Source organism: Scyliorhinus torazame, chromosome 4, assembly GCF_047496885.1.
Source record: "Scyliorhinus torazame isolate Kashiwa2021f chromosome 4, sScyTor2.1, whole genome shotgun sequence".
Taxonomy (NCBI): Eukaryota; Metazoa; Chordata; class Chondrichthyes; order Carcharhiniformes; family Scyliorhinidae; genus Scyliorhinus; species Scyliorhinus torazame.
The window spans coordinates 195510125-195530657 of NC_092710.1; the positions used below are offsets into that span (position 1 = coordinate 195510125).

The 20533-nt window shown below is 47.8% G+C and overlaps 1 protein-coding gene across 3 annotated transcripts in view; it reads left to right on the plus strand.

The window, feature by feature from the left end:
* fndc4b (fibronectin type III domain containing 4b) overlaps window positions 1–20533 on the plus strand; it is a 330788-nt gene that overhangs the window by 182931 nt on the left and 127324 nt on the right. The gene's annotated exons all lie outside the window — the stretch shown is intronic.

Here is a 20533-nt window from a genome sequence, read left to right on the forward strand (position 1 = left end):
TCTAATCTTACCTCCATAATTCAGCTCTTTCACTCATGTTTAGACGAAGGCCGTAATGAGGTCTTGAGCCAGTTCCTGTCGGAAGACAAACTGAGCAGTTATTGGTTCTGAAATTAGCACAAATCTCATACCTCATCTCCATTAAGGGACACTTGACCTCTCTCAAAGGTGTCCAGGAACTATATTCAAAGTATCCTGTAGCCATCTCAGATGGCCACCTGCAAAGGACCATGGGAATTATGGCCAACCCAGGACTCGGACAGACTCAGAGCTTGTGTGTGTATTTGCAACCCAGATAGCTAGACGCGATCGAAACCCCCGCTCGTTTGCATTCTAATGGCCCATTTCCCCAGAACAAAATAACTGTACTCAGGTAACGGATACAGATACAGACTAATCGGTGCCACTCCCTTTACTCAGGGAGCCCAAACAGCCAAGGTCAATGACCGCTAAGGACACGCCCAGCCATCAAGGCACCCGCCCCTTTATTGGCCAAAATCGAAGGCAGTGATCGAAGTCTGTCGAATTATTGGGTCCAAGTTAAGGACCGCACCAAAGAGCGCAAAATCCCAGAGGGATAAGAAGAGACACAACCATGTGCTCGCTCTCTCTTGGACCCGGCCTATGCCAACCCAAGTGCGGCATAACACCCAGACAGACAAGTTCAAGACCAACGATCGCTACCAGACGGATTAGCCCAGCAGAAACAGAGCCACTTCTTCCACCCAGCCTCGTAAGACCCGGACAAAGGCCTTTGTCCATCTGCATAGAGTTGGTTGCTTTGAAGTTAAGTATAAGTTATTGTAGTTGTTAGGTGTAGTTTAACTTGTAGTGTTTTGTGTTGCATGTCGAAGTAATCCTTGTGTGTAAATAACCATCTTTGAACTTGAACTGACTAACTGGTTATGTGGTCTTTTGATCGATATCTGGTAAAGCCTTGTGGTGGTATCATTTGATACCAGGCGACTCTAAAGAGCATCATTATTAACTGGCAACATTATTGGCGACGCTCGTGGGATAGTATTCCGTTAAATTGGCAACATTATTGGTGACTCTGGTGGAAATTGGCAACTCTCCCCAAGAGTACCCTTGCTATCCAACAAGGGATTCTGTGAAAATGGGGCTATGTCTCGACGCCAGCGGGAAAACCGGTGTCAACCACTCCGGCATCAACAGACCCCAAAAGCGAGGGATTCTCCATGTTTTCGGGGGCTAAGTTGACGCCGGAAGGGTTGGCGCCGCTCCAGCCGGCACCAAAGGGCTGGCGCGAGTTTGCGCATGCGCGGAATGGCCGGCGTGATCTCGCGCATGCGCAGACCGGCCGGCATATTTCGGCGCATATGCGGGGGCTCTCTTCTCCGCACCGGCCCACGGGCAATATGGCGGAGAGGAAAGAAGGCCCCCATGGAAACAGCCCGCCCGCAGGATCAGTAGGCCCCAATCGCGAGCCAGGCCACCGTGGGGGGCCCCCCGGGGTCAGATTTCCCCCCCCCACCCCGAGGACCACCCCCGCACACTTACCTGCCAGGTCCCGCCGTGCATGAGGTGAGTAATTCACGCCGGCGGGACTGGCCAAAACTGGACGGCCGCTCGGCCCACCAGAGCCCGGAGGATCGCCGGGGGGGGGGGGGGGGGGGGCGCTGTCAACGGCCCCCTACAGACATGGCGGGAATCCCGCCGGCCCCCGAAAAACGACGCCATAAAATAGGGCAGTCGGCGTCGGAGCGCGATTCCCCTGGGGATTCTCCGACCCCCTCGCCGGGTCGGAAAACCTAGTTTCAGACACCTACCTCACCAAAATCACACTTGAATGTAGGCACCTGTTGATGTAAATGTTCAGCTGCCTCCAGGAACTGGGAATGTACAATTTACAACCCATTGCTCTCACGGTAAAACTGGCAGAGGCCGGGTTCTGGGGTGGGACTTCCAGATTGAGACATTGGCCGGCATTTCCGCATACATGGAAAGCATCTGTGTGAAAATTCAAATCCAAGTATATTTTTAACAAATGCAATGTACAATGCTTTTTATTTCCTGGGCAAAAAAATAAGGCTTTTTGACACTCAAAAGAGCACCATTGGTGTTAGTGATAATTGCAGACGAAAGTGTAATGTGTTGGATGACTTTTCTCTGGCTGGTATTTTAATGAGATTATTAACCTATTTATTTTAAATAGCTTAGCTCCTCTGTTAAAATAGCACAAGGAAGAATGTCATTCAGTGCATTAAGCATCTGTCCACGATTATCACCAACAGTAATTTCTAGTCTCATGTTTTATAAACTGTTTGGAATGCACAACAAATTCATCAGCATCTAAAAGAGGAAGTATAGGTTATAATTTGAGTGTTTGACTCTCCAGAACTCAAGTCTGTTATTTTAGGCACAATTCTCCCAAAAGGGAACAAAGTCCCGTAGTGAGCACGTTTGGCCGCGTGTTTTCGGCGCTCGCAGTGCTGATAAACACATGGTTATACAACACGACTCGCGTTGTACAAGTGGCCTGAACGGGGAACGTGCGGTCGAGGCCACACATAGCCATTTTTTGTACAGTGGGGAGTTTTGCTCGCTGGAACTCCCCAGTATAGTGAGAGATCAAAATACCACTTTTAAATGGCGTCCGGATCTCCGAGGCCCGCAGAGCGATACCTGACCTCCACCCCTCCTACCCAGCCCCCCCCCCCCCCCCCCCCCGCCCACGCTCGAACACACTATGTGAGGAACCCTGGCCTGATTGCACATGCGTGAAAAATGCCAGCTTGGTACCCAGGAAGTGCCCTACCAGCTGGCAATGCCATCTGGGCACCTTGGCAGTGCTAGGCTGGCACTTCCAGAGCACCGAGCTGGAACTGACAGGGTGCCCAGGTGGCACCAGAAGTGCCAGGGCACCTCCCTGCCTAAAGGGCATGTAGCTGGGGGCCTTTGATTTCCTGGGAGACCCAATAAGTGCTGTTCTTTTTGGACCCGTTTGTGGGGACCAGTTTTTTTTTTTTTTTTTTTTTTTATTCAAAAAAATATACTTTATTCATAAAATTTATCATAAGCATTACAGAGCATTTCAAATTGTCTTGACTGTACATTTCCGTCAGTGTTACACATTGCCTTGACTTTCTTCCATTCAATTTTGATAATATTATACACATATCACTCTTTACGTTTCAATTCCTTCTTAAATATTTACATCGTCATGTTTATTTTTTTACATTTGAGTGTTGGTGGCCCAGACCGAGGGGGGTTTACACTGTTACCTGCCCCTCGGCGTACATTTGCTGGGAAAACCTTACACAGTGGTCTTTCCCCATTGCGCCTTGGCGGCAGCTGCCCCAAGCTTGAGTGCGTCCCTCAGCACGTAGTCCTGGACCTTGGAATGTGCCAGTCTGCAACACTCGGTCGAGGGCAATTCTTTGCACTGGAAGATCAGCAAGTTTCGGGCAGACCAAAGAGCGTCTTTCACCGAGTTGATGACCTTCCAGCAGCAGTTGATATTTGTCTCGGTGTGTGTCCCTAGAAACAGTCCATAGAGCACAGAGTCATGTGTCACAGATCTGTTCGGGATAAACCTTGACAAATACCACTGCATCTCTCTCTAGACCTTCTTTGCAAAGGCACATTCCACAAGGAGGTGTGTGACCGTCTCATTTCCCCCACAGCCACTCCGAGGGCAGCGTGCATTGGCGCAGAGCCTTCGGGTGTGCATGAAGAATCTGACAGGGAGGGCCCTTCTCACCATCAGCCAAGCTAGGTCTTGGTGCTTGTTTGAAAGTTCTGGTGATGAGGCGTTCTGCCAGATGACTCTGGCAGTCTGCTCAGGGAACCATCCAACGTCCTCCACGGTCTCCTTTTCCCTGAGGGCCTCGAGGACATTACGTGCTGACCACTGCTTCATTGCCTTGTGGTCAAAGGTGTTTTTCTTCAAAAACTTTTCCACGAAGGACAGGTGGTACGGTACGGTCCAACTACTTGGAGCGTTCCGCGGCAATGAGGCCAGGCCCATCCTTCGTAACACCGGGGACAGGTAGAACCTCAGTATGTAGTGACACTTGGTGTTTGCATACTGGGGGTCCACACACAGCTTGATGCAGCTGGACACAAAGGTGGCCAACAGGATGAGGGAGGCGTTGGGTACGTTCCGCCCTCCCTTCTCCAGAGGTTTGTACATGGTGTCCCTTCGGACACGGTCCATCTTGGATTTCCAGATGAATTTGAAGATGGCTCGGGTGACTGCTGTGGCGTAGGGTCGGGTTATGGGCCAGACCTGCGCTACGTGCAGTAGCACCGAGAGTACCTCACACCTGATGACCAGGGTTTTGCCCGCAATGGAGAGGGAGCATTGCTCCCACCAGCCCAGTTTCTGCCTTACCTTTGCTATGCGCTCCTCCCAGGTTTTGGTGCACGCCCCAGCAGCTCCGAACCATATCCCCAGCACCTTCAGGTAATCTGACCTGACAGTGAAGGGGACAAAGGACCGGTCGGCCCAGTTCCCAAAGAACATGGCCTCGCTCTTGCCACAGTTTACCTTGGCTCCCGAGGCCAGTTCAAACTGGTCGCAGGTGGTCAAGAGCCTGCGTACAGGCGCAGGATCCGAGCAGAAGACGGCAACGTCGTCCATGTACAGGGAGGCCTTGACTTGCGTGCCTCCACTGCCTGGGATCGTCACTCCTCTTATACCCGGATCCTTCCTGATGGACTCGGCAAAAGGTTCTATGCAGCACACAAAAAGGGCAGAGGAGAGAGGGCAGCCCTGCCTGACTCCGGATTTGATCTGGAACTTTTCTGATTCCCACCCATTGATTGAGACTGCGCTATAGATGTTTGTGTAGAGCAGTTTGATCCAATTGCGAATTCCCTCCCCAAACCCCATTTTGGAGAGCAGATCCATCATGTAGGTGTGCGATATTCTGTCAAAAGCCTTCTCCTGGTCAAGGCTGATGAGGCAGGTGTCCACCCTCCTGTCCTGCACGTAGGCGATCGTATCCCTGAGTAGCGCGAGGCTATCAGAGATCTTCCTGCCGGGTACAGCACAGGTCTGGTCAGGGTGGATCACCGACTCCAGACCTGACCCGATTGGCGATGACCTTGGCTAGAATTTTGTAATCCACATTCAACAGTGAAATGGGTCGCCAATTTCCAATTTGTTAGCTCATCCAGAGTTAGTGGTTTGTCCAGGTTTTCCAGCTCGCTGTCGCCTATGAGCTCCGTGATAGTCGACAGGACGGTCTGGGAAACCGTGCTATCTGTTGGCTTCAGGTCATACAGTCCGGCATAAAAGGATTGGCTGATCCTCAGGATGTCAGACTGCGATGACTTTACAGAGCCATCTTCTTCCTTCAGGCTGCTGATCACAGAGGTCTCTCTGTGCACCTTTTGGAAGAAGAAGCGTGAGCACTTTTCGTCCTGCTCCACGGAGCGGACTCTGGAACGGAAGATAACCTTGGAGGCCTCTGAGGTGTAGAGCGAGGCTTGCTGGCTCTTCACCTCTTGGAGATCCTCCTTGACATCCACCCCCATCGACTGCAGCTGGAGCAAATTTTGCATACTTTTCTGGAGCCTGGACATGACCCCTCGTCTCTCTCTCACCTTTTGAACGCCCTTGAGGATGAAAAACCTCTTGATATTCCCCTTGATTGCTTTCCACCAGAGATGTGGGGCCTCAAAGAGGGGTTTCACGGTTCTCCAACCCTTGTAATCCCTCCTGAGTTCCTCGAGGTTCTCAGGGGTCAGCAGTTTTGCATTTAGCTTCCATGTCCCCCTACCTACCCCCTGGTCTTCCTGCAGGTGGCAGTCGGCCAGTAGGAGGCAGTGGTCAGAGAAGAACACCGACCTTACGTCGGTGGACCTGACCGTGAAAGCCCGGGACACAAAGAAGAAGTCTATCCTGGGGCGGACGGACCCGTCTGGCTGTGACCATGTGTATCTACGCTGCGCTCCGTCTGCAGGATTGCTGCAGACGTCGAGCAGCTTGGCGTCTTTTACCGTTTCCATCAGGAGTCTGGACGTAGCGTCTAGTTTGCTGTCGGCTCTGCTGGGTCGTCCAGCCGCATCGATGATGCAGTTGAAGTCACCACCCAGGATGACCGGCTTGGAGGTGGCCAACAGCAGTGGGAGTTGCTGAAGGACTGCCAGCCGCTCACTTTTTACGGCCGGGGCGTACACATTAATAAGTCTGAGAGGGGTGTTTTTGTATTTGACGTCTGCTACGAGGAGGCGCCCGCCCACCACCTCCTTAACGTCGGAGATGGTGAAGTTGCCTCCCCGCAGCAGAATACCCAGGCTGGAGGAGCGGCAGTCATTTCCTCCTGACCAGATGGATGGCCCGTGGGACCACCAGCTCGACCAGCGCCTGTAGTTGCTGAGGTGCGGAATTCCGCACTCCTGCAGGAACAGTAGGTCAGCTTTCACATTTGCTAAATAGTTGAGTGTGGCTACACACCGCAAAATATCTTTGATGCTTCGCACATTTATGGATGCAATTTTTAAACCCATTGTAAAAAGGTAGATTTACCAGTCTCAAGAGTCCAGAGTCTATACAGTTGGCTGTTCCAGCTGTTGGATGTTCCCCAGCATGCCGGTGGTGCTCGCAAACTTTAGCACAGTTGCAGGGCTGAGAAAACTGTTCTGGTCCGCACTGGCCCCGTGATCTTGATGCAGATGCATTGGGTGGGGGGGGGGGGGGGGGGGGGGTGGTGGTGTAGCCCTGGCGTCCGTTGTGGCAGTCAGTAGGTGTTGGGGTTGCAGGCCGGTCTTCGCTTGGGTTGTTGTTGCTTGTTACTTTCGGGGGTTGGTCTGTGACCTTGTTTTCGATGTCCGGCGTTTGGTGGCCGTTGGTCATATTGCTGTTCCCATGAGCCAGCGGTTGATTGTCTCGGCGTGTTTTATTTTCTTCCCGGTCTGTGGTCTGGGGGGGCTGTGCCTCCCGTTCCACATTGGTGCTTTGCCTCTTTATTTGAGGCCGATTCTTGTCTTGTTTTCCCTCATCGGAGGAGGTGTCGGCGCTAAGTCCGCTGGCTGAAAGGTGTCGCTTTTTGCCACTCCCCCTCGGGGGGTTCTTCAGTTTGCTTTTTTGTTTTCTCTTTCGTTTGTCCCTGTTCACTGTTTCCCAGGGCTCTTTATTCTTTGTCCCATCCTCTTCCATTGAGTGTTCCTCGTCAGATGAGGTTGGGGTTGAGTTGTCAGGGCGTGCTGGGGCCTCCTCTTCTTGTTGGGGGTCCTTCTGTTGCTTTTCCGCATTCTGTGCCGTGGTGTCTTTGTCGCTGGAGGGTGTATGAACCTCCTCTCTGGTCGCCTTTTTAACTCCGCTGCTGATGATCTGTGCATATGTCGCCCCGCGTTTCGGGCAGGCCCTGTAAAGATGGCTGGCCTCCCCACACAGGTTGCAGCACTTGTCTTCTTTGCAGTCCTTAGTCATATGTCCCTCCTGCCTGCAGTTTTTGCAGAAGGTCACACTGCAGTTTGCGGCAACATGCCCCGTTTTGCCACAGGTGTGGCATACTCGTGGCTGTCTCACATAGTAGAGGTAGCCACGATTTCCTCCAATGGCGAAACTGGAGGGGGGATGCAGGATGGTTCCGTTTGTGGGGACCAGTGCTGAACGGCGCTCACCCGAGGCCTCTGAGGCGTAGTGGATGAATCCCAAAGCCTCAGATACCTTGGGAATCTGCACATTAGAGTGAGGTTAGTTGTCTCGCTCTACTATGCAGATTTGTCAAAAAGTGATCCTGCTCACAATGGGCAGGATTTACTGTACAAGATCGTATTGGGTCTCGTGAGTTGTTGCGAGCCAGGTGGATCCTGGGAGCAGGGTCGCCAGGCTTTTATCGGCCCCGCTGCCCTGCAGTGAGCTGCTTTTCCAGCACAGCATAGCCATGGATTGAGCCCTCTGTTTCAGTAATACTAACTACCTCTTTTCCAGCGGGTTCTCGCGCAACGGTAACAGCGAACCAATCAAAAGTCCGTTCCCTTCAGCGGGACTGGGAGATCTCACCAGTAGGCAGGGCAATTCTGGCATGGTTAGTCTTTGCTGGAGATACTTTAAAATATTCATTATAATTATTAACGTAATTCCAGACCGACCATTGGGCTGATATGTGGTCAGAGACCGGTGTGCAATTGTGAATTAATTTTGTTCAGGGTATGTAAAATACAGTGAAGTTTACAATGATTGCAAATGTGTGTTGTAAATTGTCAGACTTTGGGAGCAATGGGAATTGATTACAAGAAGAACAAATTACAACCTTTGACCTGGAGCCTTGTTTTGGATAATGCTCTTGTGAAGCATCGTTAAATGTTCATGAATAAATATAGGTTGCAAGTGCTTTGTCTGTTTAGAGTTTTGTCTTTCAAGGGAGAAGCCAAATTGGCAGCTAAATCAGAGCAATGTTTAGATCTCGGACTACTCCTGAGCAAAGCCTTGGGAAATCTCCAAGTGGACATCACTCATGCTACAAAAGTGAATGGTGAATTCCCCACTACTTTGCCTGTGCTTTTTGCAATCTTTGTAAGCAATCTAAACAAACTATTAAAGCAGGGTTTGTACATTTACCAGCAACATAACATGTTAACAGTGTACACGCAGTATTCAAAGGGACATAGAAAAGCTCAGCAATTAGGCATGGCATTGGCAATGAAGAATAATATAAACAAACACAAAGTAATGATTAGTTTGAAATGAATATCATTATCTTTAAGTACAACCTGAATGCTCATACCTTGAAGCAATAGAGCAGGAGATGGATGACAATTAAATGAGAATTTCCTTCTCGTATTTTGTCTTGCCTGAAAAATTATAAGATTAGGTGACCATAACAATGCTTCACATCTGCTGCCACTAAATTTTATTTTTAATTCAGCTATAATAGAAAAAAATGTGAAAAATAGGTGTTATAGTACTACAGGAATGTCCCCGAACAGGCGCCGGAATGTGGCGACTAGGGGCTTTTCACAGTAACTTCATTTGAAGCCTACTTGTGACAATAAGCGATTTTCTTTTCATTTTCATTTCATTTCAGTGAAGCTTTTCATAGAATGCTGTTTCTTTAACTCCCTATCGAATTGATAATATGTTTTCAATAAAGCAAAAAGAATATCTGAGTGCAATTCCTGATTCACAATATAGCTCAGAGGAGGTGATTGTGATTTAATGTTTCAATTACTGGGAACAAAGTTAGAGTATTACATTTACAATACTTGCTGCAGGACATTACCTCATTCAAAAAAGGCGATATATTTTTGAGAAGTAGACAGTATAGGGTGATTTTTCTCTGCTATCCTGTCTGAAGTCAGCATTGGGCAAGTGGTAAATATGGAGAAAAAGACGAGACTACCTGCTGCGTTTTAACAATTCATCTTCTCTGCCTTATCCCTACCAAGATGGCCATAGCTTGCTCTTTCATCATTTGCTGCTTGCAAAATGGCAGCAGGGAGCTAGGCTCGGGTACCAGAGGATCAGTTGATTGCTCATCACTTAGGCTGGCCTCCTCATTCCCCATCTTCCTCTAGATTAACGGTCTTTGTTACTTTCTTCACTAATCCCTCAGCCCTGCAATAAAGGACATTTAAAATGTTGAGTCAACAGCCATATATACAACATCCTGACAATGCAAAATCAGAAGGGAAGGGGCAAGGCGGTCAAGGTGGAGATTTTAATTGGAAGCTATTTTTGGACTTGTGGTGAAAAGGCAACTCATGCTCGAGTCTGTGAGCTTTGAATAAAGGACTTTATTCACAAACATATGTTAGTAGAAGCACAGCCCGGTTCTCCCAGGGTGTCTCCCCGATACAAAGGCTGTGTAACATAATTCTTATGCGGAAATGCCGGCGTTTGACTGGGGTGAGCACAGTAAGAAGTCTTACAACACCAGGTTAAGGTCCAACAGGTTTGTTTCGAATCACTAACTTTCACGCTCCTTCCTCAGGTGAATGAAGAGGTGGGTTCCAGAACAAAGTCACAGATACAAGATGATACTTTGAATGCGAGTCTTTGCAGGTAATTAAGTCTTTACAGGTCCAAACGGAGCAACTGGAGAGAGGGATAATCACAGGTTAAAGAGGTGTGAATTGTCTCAATCCAGGACAGTCGGTGGGATTTCACAAGCCCAGGCCAGATAGTGGGGGGTGAATGTAGTGAGACATGAATCCAAGGTCCCGGTTGAGGCCGTACTCATCTGTGCAGTACTTGGCTATAAGTTTCTGCTCGGCGATTCTGTGTTGTCGGACGTACTGAAGGCCGCCTTGGAGAACGCTTACCCGAAGATCGGAGGCTGAATGCCCTTGACTGCTGAAGTGTTCCCCGACTGAAAGGGAACATTCCTGCCTGCAATTGTCGCGCAATGTCTGTTCATCCATTGTCACAGCGTCTGCATGGTCTCGCCAATGTACCACGCTTCGGGACATCCTTTCCTGCATGTATGAGATAGACAACGTTGGCCGAGTTGCACGAGTCTGTACCGCGTACCTGGACGCCGAAAGGTACTCTGTCGGTTGTGTCCCATGTTTGTCTTCTGAGGAGGTCGGTGCGGTTTTTACTGTGGCGTGTTGGAACTGTCAATCGATGAGTCGAGCGCCATATCCCGTTCGTACAAGGGCATCTTTCAGCGTCTGTAGATGTCTGTTATGCTCCTCCTTGTCTGAGCAGATTCTGTGTTTACGGAGGGCATGTCCATAGGGAATGGCTTCTTTAATGTGTTTAGGGTGGAAGCTGGAGAAGTGGATCCGTGGGCTTGCGGTAAAGCGAAGTGCTGAGGTGACCATCCTTGATGGAGATGAGTGTGTCCAAGAATGCAACCGATTCTGGAGAGTAGTCCATGGTGAGTCTGATGGTGGGATGGAACTTATTGATGTCATTGTGTAGTCGTTTCAGTGATTCTTCGCCGTGGGTCCAAAAGAAAAAATGTCATTGATGTATCTGGTGTATAACGTCGGTTGAAGGTCCTGTGCGGTGAGGAGATCTTGTTCAAACTTGTGCATGAAGGTGTAGGCATATTGAGGTGCGAATTTGGTCCCCGTGGCTATTCCGTGTGTCTGGATGAAGAACTTGTTGTCGAATATGAAGACGTTGTGATTCAGAATGAAGCGGATGAGTTGCAGAATTGCGTCTGGAGATTGGCAGTTGTCGGTGGTGAGTACTGAGGCTGTTGCAGCAATGCAGTCGTCATGGGGGATGCTGGTGTAGAATGCTGAGATGTCCATTGTGACGAGGAATGTTCCTGGTTCAACTGGTCCATGGGTGCTGAGTTTCTGTATGAAGACCGTCGTCTCGCGACAGAAGCTGGGCGTTCCTCGTACGGTGAGTTTCAAGATGCTCTCGATGTAGCCAGAGAGGTTTTCACACAGGGTCTCATTGCCTGATACGATAGGACGGTCTGGTGTGTTGGCCTTATGTATTTTCGGGAGGCAGTAGAGATCTCCAACGTGGGAAGTACTTGGGATGAGAGCACGTAGGGTGCACTGAAGATCTGGATCCAAGTTCTTGATCAGCCTGTTGAGTTGGCGGGTGTGTTCCTTGGTCGGACCTGCGGGTAACTGTCTGTAGTATTCCAGGTTGTTGAGTTGTCGGTACACTTCTTTGCAGTAGTCTGTTCTGTTCAGTATGAACAGTGGCTCCTCCTTTGTCTGCTGGTTTGATGATGATGCTGCGGTTGGTCTTGAGAGCGCGGGTGGCATTGCATTGTGCTTGGGTGACGTTCGGGGCTGTCTTGTGAATGCGACTGATGAATCTGGCATTGGCGCGACTCCTGACGGCTTGAGCATACATGTCGAGTCTAGGGCAGCGGCCTTCCGGAGGGGTCCAATTCGACTCTTACCTCTCCGCAGATCTCTCGGTCTGCTGTTCCGGTTCATTGGTTGTCTCATTGGGTTCGCTGTCGGCCTCTTGGCGTCTGTGGAAGAACTCCCGGAGACTCATTTGCCTGATAAATTCCTCCATGTCTACCGCGAGACTGATGGGCTCCATTTTGGTGGTGGTGCAGAAATTGAGCCCTCTGCTGAGGACTTCGATTTGGTCTGGTTGAAGGGTGTAGTCCGACAAGTTGACAATAGATTTCCCTGTTTTCTACTGTGGTACCGGGGAGGCTTGGTTGCTGCTGGTGGTGCTGCCGAGTTTCTCAAGCTTCATGTTCTTGATGTGCATGTAGGTGGCATAGTATCATTGTCTCATCTGTTTGACACCTCTCTCACACTCCTCAACCACCTCGTACACCAGCTCTACAGCAGACGCCACAACCTGGAAACCAACATAGAATCCATGGGCGGGATTCTTCGCAATCGGCGCGATATCCGCTGACCAGTGCCAAAAACGGCGCGAATCAGTCCGGCATTGCGCTGCCCCAAAGGTGCGGAATTCTCCGCATCTTGAGGGGCCGAGCCCTCACCTTGAGGGGCTAGGCCCGCGCCGGACTGATTTCCGCCCCGCCAGCTGGCGGGAAAGGCCTTTGGTGCCCCGCCAGCTGACGCGGAAATGATTTTGCCGTGCGCCGCATGCGTGGGAACGTCAGCGGCCGCTCACGGCATCCCCGCGCATGAGTAGTGGAGGGGGTCTCTTACGCCTCCGCCATAGTGGAGACCATGGCGAAGGCGGAAAAGAGTGCCCCCACGGCTCAGGCCCGCCTGCGGATCGGTGGGCCCCGATCGCGGGCCAGGCCACCGTGGGGGCACCCCCCGGGGCCAGATCGCCCCATGCCCCCCCCCAGGACTCCGGAGCCCGCCCACGCCGCCTTGTCCCACCGGTAAGAGAGGTGGTTTGATTCTCGCCGGCGGGACAGGCATTCCAGCAGCGGGACTTCGGCCCATCGCGGGCCGGAGAATCTCGGGGTGGGGGGCGCCAACCGGCATGGCGTGATTCCCACCCCCGCCGAATATCCGGTGCCGGAGAATTCGGCGACCGGCGGGGACGGGTTTCACGCCAGCCCCCGGCGATTCTCCGACCCGGCGGGGGGTCGGAGAATCCCGCCCCATATTCTCAACTTACACTCAGGACACAGCAGACCAGCTGCTGAACACTGTGAAACAAATGAGACAACGATACTATGCCACCTATTGGCAGGAATGTTCCCTTCCAGTCGGGAAACACTTCAGCAGTCAAGGGCATTCAGCCTCTGACTTGCAGGTAATTAAGTCCTTACAGATACAGAGATAGAGGTAACCCCAGGTTAAAGAGGTGTGAATTATCTCAAGCCAGGACAGTTGGATGCCCCAAACACATTCAGCCTCTGATCTCCTGGTAAGCGTTTTCCAAGGTGGCCTTCAGGACGCGCGACAACGCAAAATCGCCAAGCAGAAACTTATAGCCAAGTTCCGCACACATGAGTACAGCCTCAACCGGGACCTTGGATTCATGTCGCATTACATCCATCCCCCACCATCTGGCCTGGGCTTGTGAAATCCTACCAACTGTCCTGGCTTGAGACAATTCACACGTCTTTAACCTGGGGTTTCCCCTATCTCTGGAACGGTAAATACTTAATTACCTGCAAATACTCGCATTCAAAGTATCGTCTTGCATCATTGACTTTGTCTATATATATATATATATATATATAATATATATATATATATATATAAATATATATATATGTTTCTGGAACCCACCTCTTCATTCACCTGAGGAAGGAGCTGTGCTCTGAAAGCTAGTGGTTTGAAACAAACCTGCTGAACTTTAACCTGCTGTTGCAAGACTTCTTACTGTAACACATTTATATATTTTAGCTATCCCATTTCACAATACTGCTTGGTACAACATCCAGTTACATACCCAATGAGCAGAATTATTCAGGCTGCAACTGTTCTCTGTTATCTCACTGGGAGGCTGTGAATGTCTCAGATCTAATGCTTCCCAGTCTATGCTCTTAGCACCCCATTTGCTTACCCAATCCTGTGAACATAGAACATAGAATGATACAGCGCAGTACAGGCCCTTCGGCCCACGATGTTGCACCGAAACAAAAGCCATCTAACCTACACTATGCCATTATCATCCATATGCTTATCCAATAAACTTTTAGATGCCCTCAATGTTGGTGAGTTCACTACTGTTGCAGGTAGGGCATTCCACGGCCTCACCACTCTTTGCGTAAAGAACCTACCTCTGACCTCTGTCCTATATCGATTACCCCTCAGTTTAAAGCTATGTTCCCTCGTGCCAGCCATTTCCATCCACGGGAGAAGGCTCTCACTGTCCACCCTATCTAACCCCCTGATCATTTTGTATGCCTCTATTAAGTCTCCTCTTAACCTTCTTCTCTCCAACGAAAACAACCTCAGGTCCATCAGCCTTTCCTCATAAGATTTTCCCTCCATACCAGGCAACATCCTGGTAAATCTCCTCTGCACCCGCTCCAAAGCCTCCACGACCTTCCTATAATGCGGTGACCAGAACTGTACGCAATACTCCAAATGCGGTCGTACCAGAGTTTTGTACAGCTGCAACATGACCTCATGACTCCGGAACTCAATCCCTCTACCAATAAAGGCCAACACTCCATAGGCCTTCTTCACAACCCTATCAACCTGGGTGGCAACTTTCAGGGATCTATGTACATGGACACCTAGATCCCTCTGCTCATCCACACTTCCAAGAACTTTACCATTAGCCAAATATTCCGCATTCCTGTTATTCCTTCCAAAGTGAATCACCTCACACTTCTCTACATTAAACTCCATTTGCCACCTCTCAGCCCAGCTCTGCAGCTTATCTATGTCCCTCTGTAACCTGCTACATCCTTCCACACTGTCGACAACACCACCGACTTTAGTGTCGTCTGCAAATTTACTCACCCACCCTTCTGCGCCCTCCTCTAGGTCATTGATAAAAATGACAAACAGCAACGGCCCCAGGACAGATCCTTGTGGGTCGCCACTTGTAACTGAACTCCATTCTGAACATTTCCCATCAACCACCACCCTCTGTCTTCTTTCAGCTAGCCAATTTCTGATCCACATCTCTAAATCACCCTCAATCCCCAGCCTCCGTATTTTCTGCAATAGCCTACCGTGGGGAACCTTATCAAACGCTTTACTGAAATCCATATACACCACATCAACTGCTCTACCCTTGTCTACCTGTTCAGTCACCTTCTCAAAGAACTCGATAAGGTTTGTGAGGCATGACCTACCCTTCACAAAGCCATGCTGACTATCCCTGATCATATTATTCCTATCTAGATGATTATAAATCTTGTCTCTTATAATCCCCTCCAAGATTTTACCCACTACAGACGTGAGGCTCACCGGTCTATAGTTGCCGGGGTTGTCTCTACTCCCCTTTTTGAACAAAGGGACCACATTTGCTATCCTCCAGTCCTCTGGCACTATTCCTGTAGCCAATGATGACATAAAAATCAAAGCCAAAGGCCCAGCAATCTCTTCCCTGAAGTTTTGTGATTTGTCATTGTTAGCTGGGCTCCCACAGTACTGGCTATATACAGCCTACAGTGTTGGCTGTATTTCCCATCATGCAGAGAAATAACTCTCATAAATACATTTGTCTATTTTAAAGCTATTAATACATATCTTAATAGTAATTTGAATCTGAAATAAATTTCAGTTAACCAACTTCCGACTGATGTAGAGTGGAATGATCACCATAAGACATAGGAGCAGAATTAGGCCACTTGGCCCATCGAGTCTGCTCCGCCATTCAATCATGGCTGATATTTTCTCATCCCCATTCTCCTACCTTCTCCCCATAATTCCTGATCCCCTTATTAATCAAGAACCTATCTAGCTCTGCCTTAAAGACACTCAGTGAATTGGCCTCCACAGCCTTCTGCGGCAAAGAGTTCCACAGATTCACCACCCTCTGGCTGAAAAAATTCCTCCTCATCTCAGTTTTAAACGATCGTCCCTTTAATCTGAGATGGTGTCCTCTGGTTCTAGTTTTTCCTACAAGTGGAAACATCCTCTCCACGTCCTCTCTAGGCCACCAAAGCTAGCCTCGCCCATGCCATCATTTTCAGGCTCGGGCTGCCTTAGCTCCCTGACCACATTTACATGCCCAGTTACCAACATTATGACTAAAATTAATATAGAAAAGGTAGTTGTCATCTGTCAGCAGGAGAATATGCAACTACCTCACTGGCACTCAAGTAAATAATGGATGGCGTGAGTAGGATTTGACAGGTTGGTAAGTGGGTGGAGGAAGGTCAGGCAAAGGAGGTTTGGATATGGGGAATGGAATTTGTTGTTAAAATTCTTGAGTCTGAATAAAACCATTGGACCACAATTTGGGTGTGTTAGTGAGGATCCTGTTTGAGTCAGGTGAATGGTTTGACTCCCTGGGAAAGGAGTCCAGTTTCAGCTCATCCCACAGCTTCAAAGTGTACAGGTAGAGAGTGAATGAGTGACTGCCCGAGAAACGAGGAGGGCCAAGAAGTGGCACAACTGTACAGAGGCAACCATTGTGGAATATTACAAATAAATAAGCCTACTTCAGGCTTATTGCTGCGCAAGATGGCAGCATGCAGAAATGGAGCAGGAAAGGCATGGTATGGTTTCAGAGATATTTTTAATTGTGCTACCGCATTTTTGTTTTTCACTGAAGTAGGCTTATTTATTTGGAATATTCCACAGTGGTTGGCTCTGTACAGTTGTGCGAATGAACAGTGAATCTGTTCATGGAACATTGAGTGGTCAAACACAAACAGGTTCATTGCTTGACAGTATCATCGAATGACTTACTATCTTTCTACATCAGAAGGGCCCTGATTGCAAGAGAGACATTTTCAATAAGGAGGATGAGGTTGGATTGAATTGGCCTCCTTGCAGACAAACTCCAAAGAGCAGCAAAAATAGAAGGTAGAGGTTTCCTGAGATCAGTGCATGGCTTACAGGTCCAAAAGCTGAAGAATAGCTTGGGGGCAGGATGAAAATATCATTTAAAAAAACCCTTAAGCATATTGGTACTTGAGCCAATTTGTTTTGAACCAAATATCCCGATTAAAATGTGTAGCTAAATTTAGCACCAGGCTTCATTTGAATAGATGCAATGAGCTGCATGCAGTAAATGTGATTCTTGATGCAGCTCACTGGCTGCAGCTTGAGAACTCCTGCTGGACTCCAATGTCAAGCGAGTTCACAAGTCGACGCAGGGCAGGGGTGAAGACGATATGTTTCAGCGGAGACCAGCAGGAACTTACAGTATTTTTGTGAAGGTGGGAATTTCTGCCCCCCACCCCAGCCCAGTGTGTTAACAAACGGCACGAGTGCATTGGTTCCGAATTAACATAAATGTAGATACTTATTGGAAAAACAGAAAATAAAATTGATTTGGCACTGGGGTGAGTGGTTTATGGGTGGTCTCTGGCTTGCAACCACTTGGGCTGTTAGACTATATTTCTATGGACACTCTAGAATGGAAGGTGGATGTGATGGGAGTGGAAGGGATTTTTTGTAGACATGAATGGGTTGTAGAATGTACCGGTCGGCATGGCAGCACAATGGTTCTAACTATTGCTTCACAGCGCCAGGGTCCCAGTCCGATTCCGGCGTGGGTCACTGTGCGGAGTCTGCACATTCTCCCCGTGTCTGCGTGGGTTTCCTCCGGGTGCTCTGGTTTCCTCCCACAAATCCTGAAAGACGTACTTGTTCGGTGAATTGTTAGGTGAATAGAACATTCTGAATTCTCCCTCTGTGTACCCAAACAGGTGCCAGAATATGGCGACTAGGGGCTTTTCACGATAACTTGATTGCAGTGTTAATGTAAGCCTATTTGTGATCCTAATAAAGATTATTATAATTGTTTCTTGACATAAACTTTGCAATATAGTAGCAATACATTTATGTAACGATCAATAATGCGTTGTGCATGGGAAACAGAATCTTATTTCCTCCACTGATATCTGCTGTGCTATTGCAGAGTAGTATTGGATGGAAAGAAAGAACATCAAGGCAGCCATCACTGGGCTACTCTTACAATCTTGCTAGTGGCTGACTGAAAACAGGATGTGGAAGGAGGTCAATCATTCATGATTTTGTTTTCAGGGTATGTATAGGAAAGTCTAAAATCATGGATTTTATGGTTATCAGATGGAGTAGTGAGTTAATGTACTGCCCCTTCATCTCCAGAACCCAAGTTTTAAACTGGGCTCAGAATGACCCAATTAAATAATGTTTTGTTGTCTTACCTGTTTCTCAGTATGCTCAGGACCACTGAAAAAAAGTTAGAATTCAGAACATGTGAATCTGAGTTAGCATAATGCGCAGTTCTAAGATTATAGTTAAAATGGGATCCTGTGCAGGGACCAACACACTTCCTGACCTACACTCTGTATTTGATAGTGATAGTTCTCTGACCCAGGATTGTTTGATGTTGACGCTAGGTTCCCAAAATCACAAGTTTTCCCAGCGATGACATCTCTTATTCTTAAGATACAACTAAATGCATAGCTTTGTATAACATCTTAATGATACCAATGTAAATATTTTACTGCTTTTGTAAAGTGGCTCTTTGTCATTCTCGGTTAGGTCTTTTGCATTCTTAAAAATATAATAAATTCTGCTCATGTGTAAGCTTTAGAATAAAATATACAGAGAATAAAATATACAATCGTTAGCTGCCAATGGCTATCATACTGCTAAAAACATGATCATTAATGAGCCGATTGTTTGGATCAGTAGACAAAATAGGTCACAGCTGAAGGCTTGATACCTTGGATCGTTTATATTAGCATGTAGTGCTAAATTAGTAACCCATTTCTGTCAAAAAGTCTATATTATGAATTCCACAGTCACCAACATTCTTGTCTGTAGATAGCTGCAAATAAATATTTTTATTGAATTATGCATATTGCATCTCTCAGTTATAGAATTCAAAAGGAATTTATTTACTCAATGGTTTGTTCAAAGTCACTGGCTTCAATCACAACCCTAGCCTCAGTCTTTGTCAGATGTACCACGGAAAGGAAAATCTTTCCTTCCTGCGCCGAGACAGTGTGCTTTTTCCAAACAGTCATCAGCAGCACCAAGAAAGCGATGGGCTCGCCACCCTTACCACCCCACCCAATTTTATGTCTTGCCCCACCACCCAGGGAGAGGCAAAGAAAATCCCAGTCCGTGAACTGGCAAAAAGTTCCACAGTAACACTGAAAGTCTCACTGTAAATCCTTGCTTTGTTGAGTGAAATATAGCTAGGTTTTTATTGGTAGTATATTTTTATTTGTTCATGCGATGGGAATACCGTTGACTGGACCAACATTTATTGCCCATCCCTGAGGGCAGTAAAGAGTCAACCACATTGCTGTGGATCTGGAGTCACATGTAGGCCAGACCAAGTACGGATGGCAGATTTCCTTCCCGAAAGGACATTAGTGTCCCAGATGTGTTTTTTTTTTACAATAATCAACAATGGTTTCATGGTCACCTTTAGACTTTTAATTTCAGATTTTGTTTTATTGAATTCAAATTTCACCATCCGCTGTGGTGGAATTTGAACGCGGGTCCCCAGAGAATGACTCTGGGTCTCTGGATTACCAATCCAGCGACAGTACCACTGACTCTCCTAATAATTTTGTAAATACTACTAAGCACCATTACTGGCCCCTGATTGTGTGATGCGTGACTTGGAGAGGTATTTGAAGGTGTTGGTGTTTCCTTACGCCTATTGTCCTTGTCCTTCTAGATGTTAGAGGTCAGGGTTTAGAAGATGTGGTCAAAGGTTTGAGGTGGTGGATGGAGTGCCGATCATGTGGGCTGCTATATCCTAGATGATGTTAAGCTTCTTACGTGTTGTTGGAGCTTTACTGATCCAGGCAAATGGAGAGTATCCCATCACACTGCTGACTTGTGCCTTGTAGATAATGGAAAGCTTTGAAGAGTCTGGAGATGAGTTACTCACTGCAGAATTCCGAGCCTCCGAGCTGATCTTGTAACTATTTGTGTGGTTGGTCCAGTGAAGTCTTTGGTCAGTGATAACCCCCAAATATTGATTGAAAAAAATAAATTAAAAAATCAGGTATCACTTTTCCAGCTAAGCGTACATCTTCCACAATAAAACAGGTTCACAGACATTATTTGGTTTTGTGAAGGCTATGCCCTTGGCACTTCTGGTCGATGGTTGAACAACTCTTCAGTCTTGTCATTTGCATCCGCGTACTGGATTCTCTAATCAGTCAGGATATGGTTGTTCATGGAGCCTCTCACTCTAATTAATTGTTTAATTTTCACCTACTATTCCTGACTGCAGAGGATCCGCACTGTTGAGCGTGGGATCACTTAACGCTCTCTATTGCATGGTGGTCCTGCTGCCGAGCATTTGTGATCCAGTGTTGCAATTGCACCAGTAACAGGTCCAAAACATGATGAGAAAATATACCCTGTGAAACATTGCCAGAATATTGAACAATTATGTGAACCAGAACTTCATCCATCTAAAAACGTTGGTGAATGCTATGTTTCAAACATAGTTTCATAGTTTAAGTATTTCTTTCCATTATTTCCTGATTTAATGGAGATGACAATGAATGCTCATAGTGGGCTGGAGACCAACATGAACCATAACGGGACTATCGGCAGATCTGTGACTTTACTCATAACTGCATTTCCAAAATGA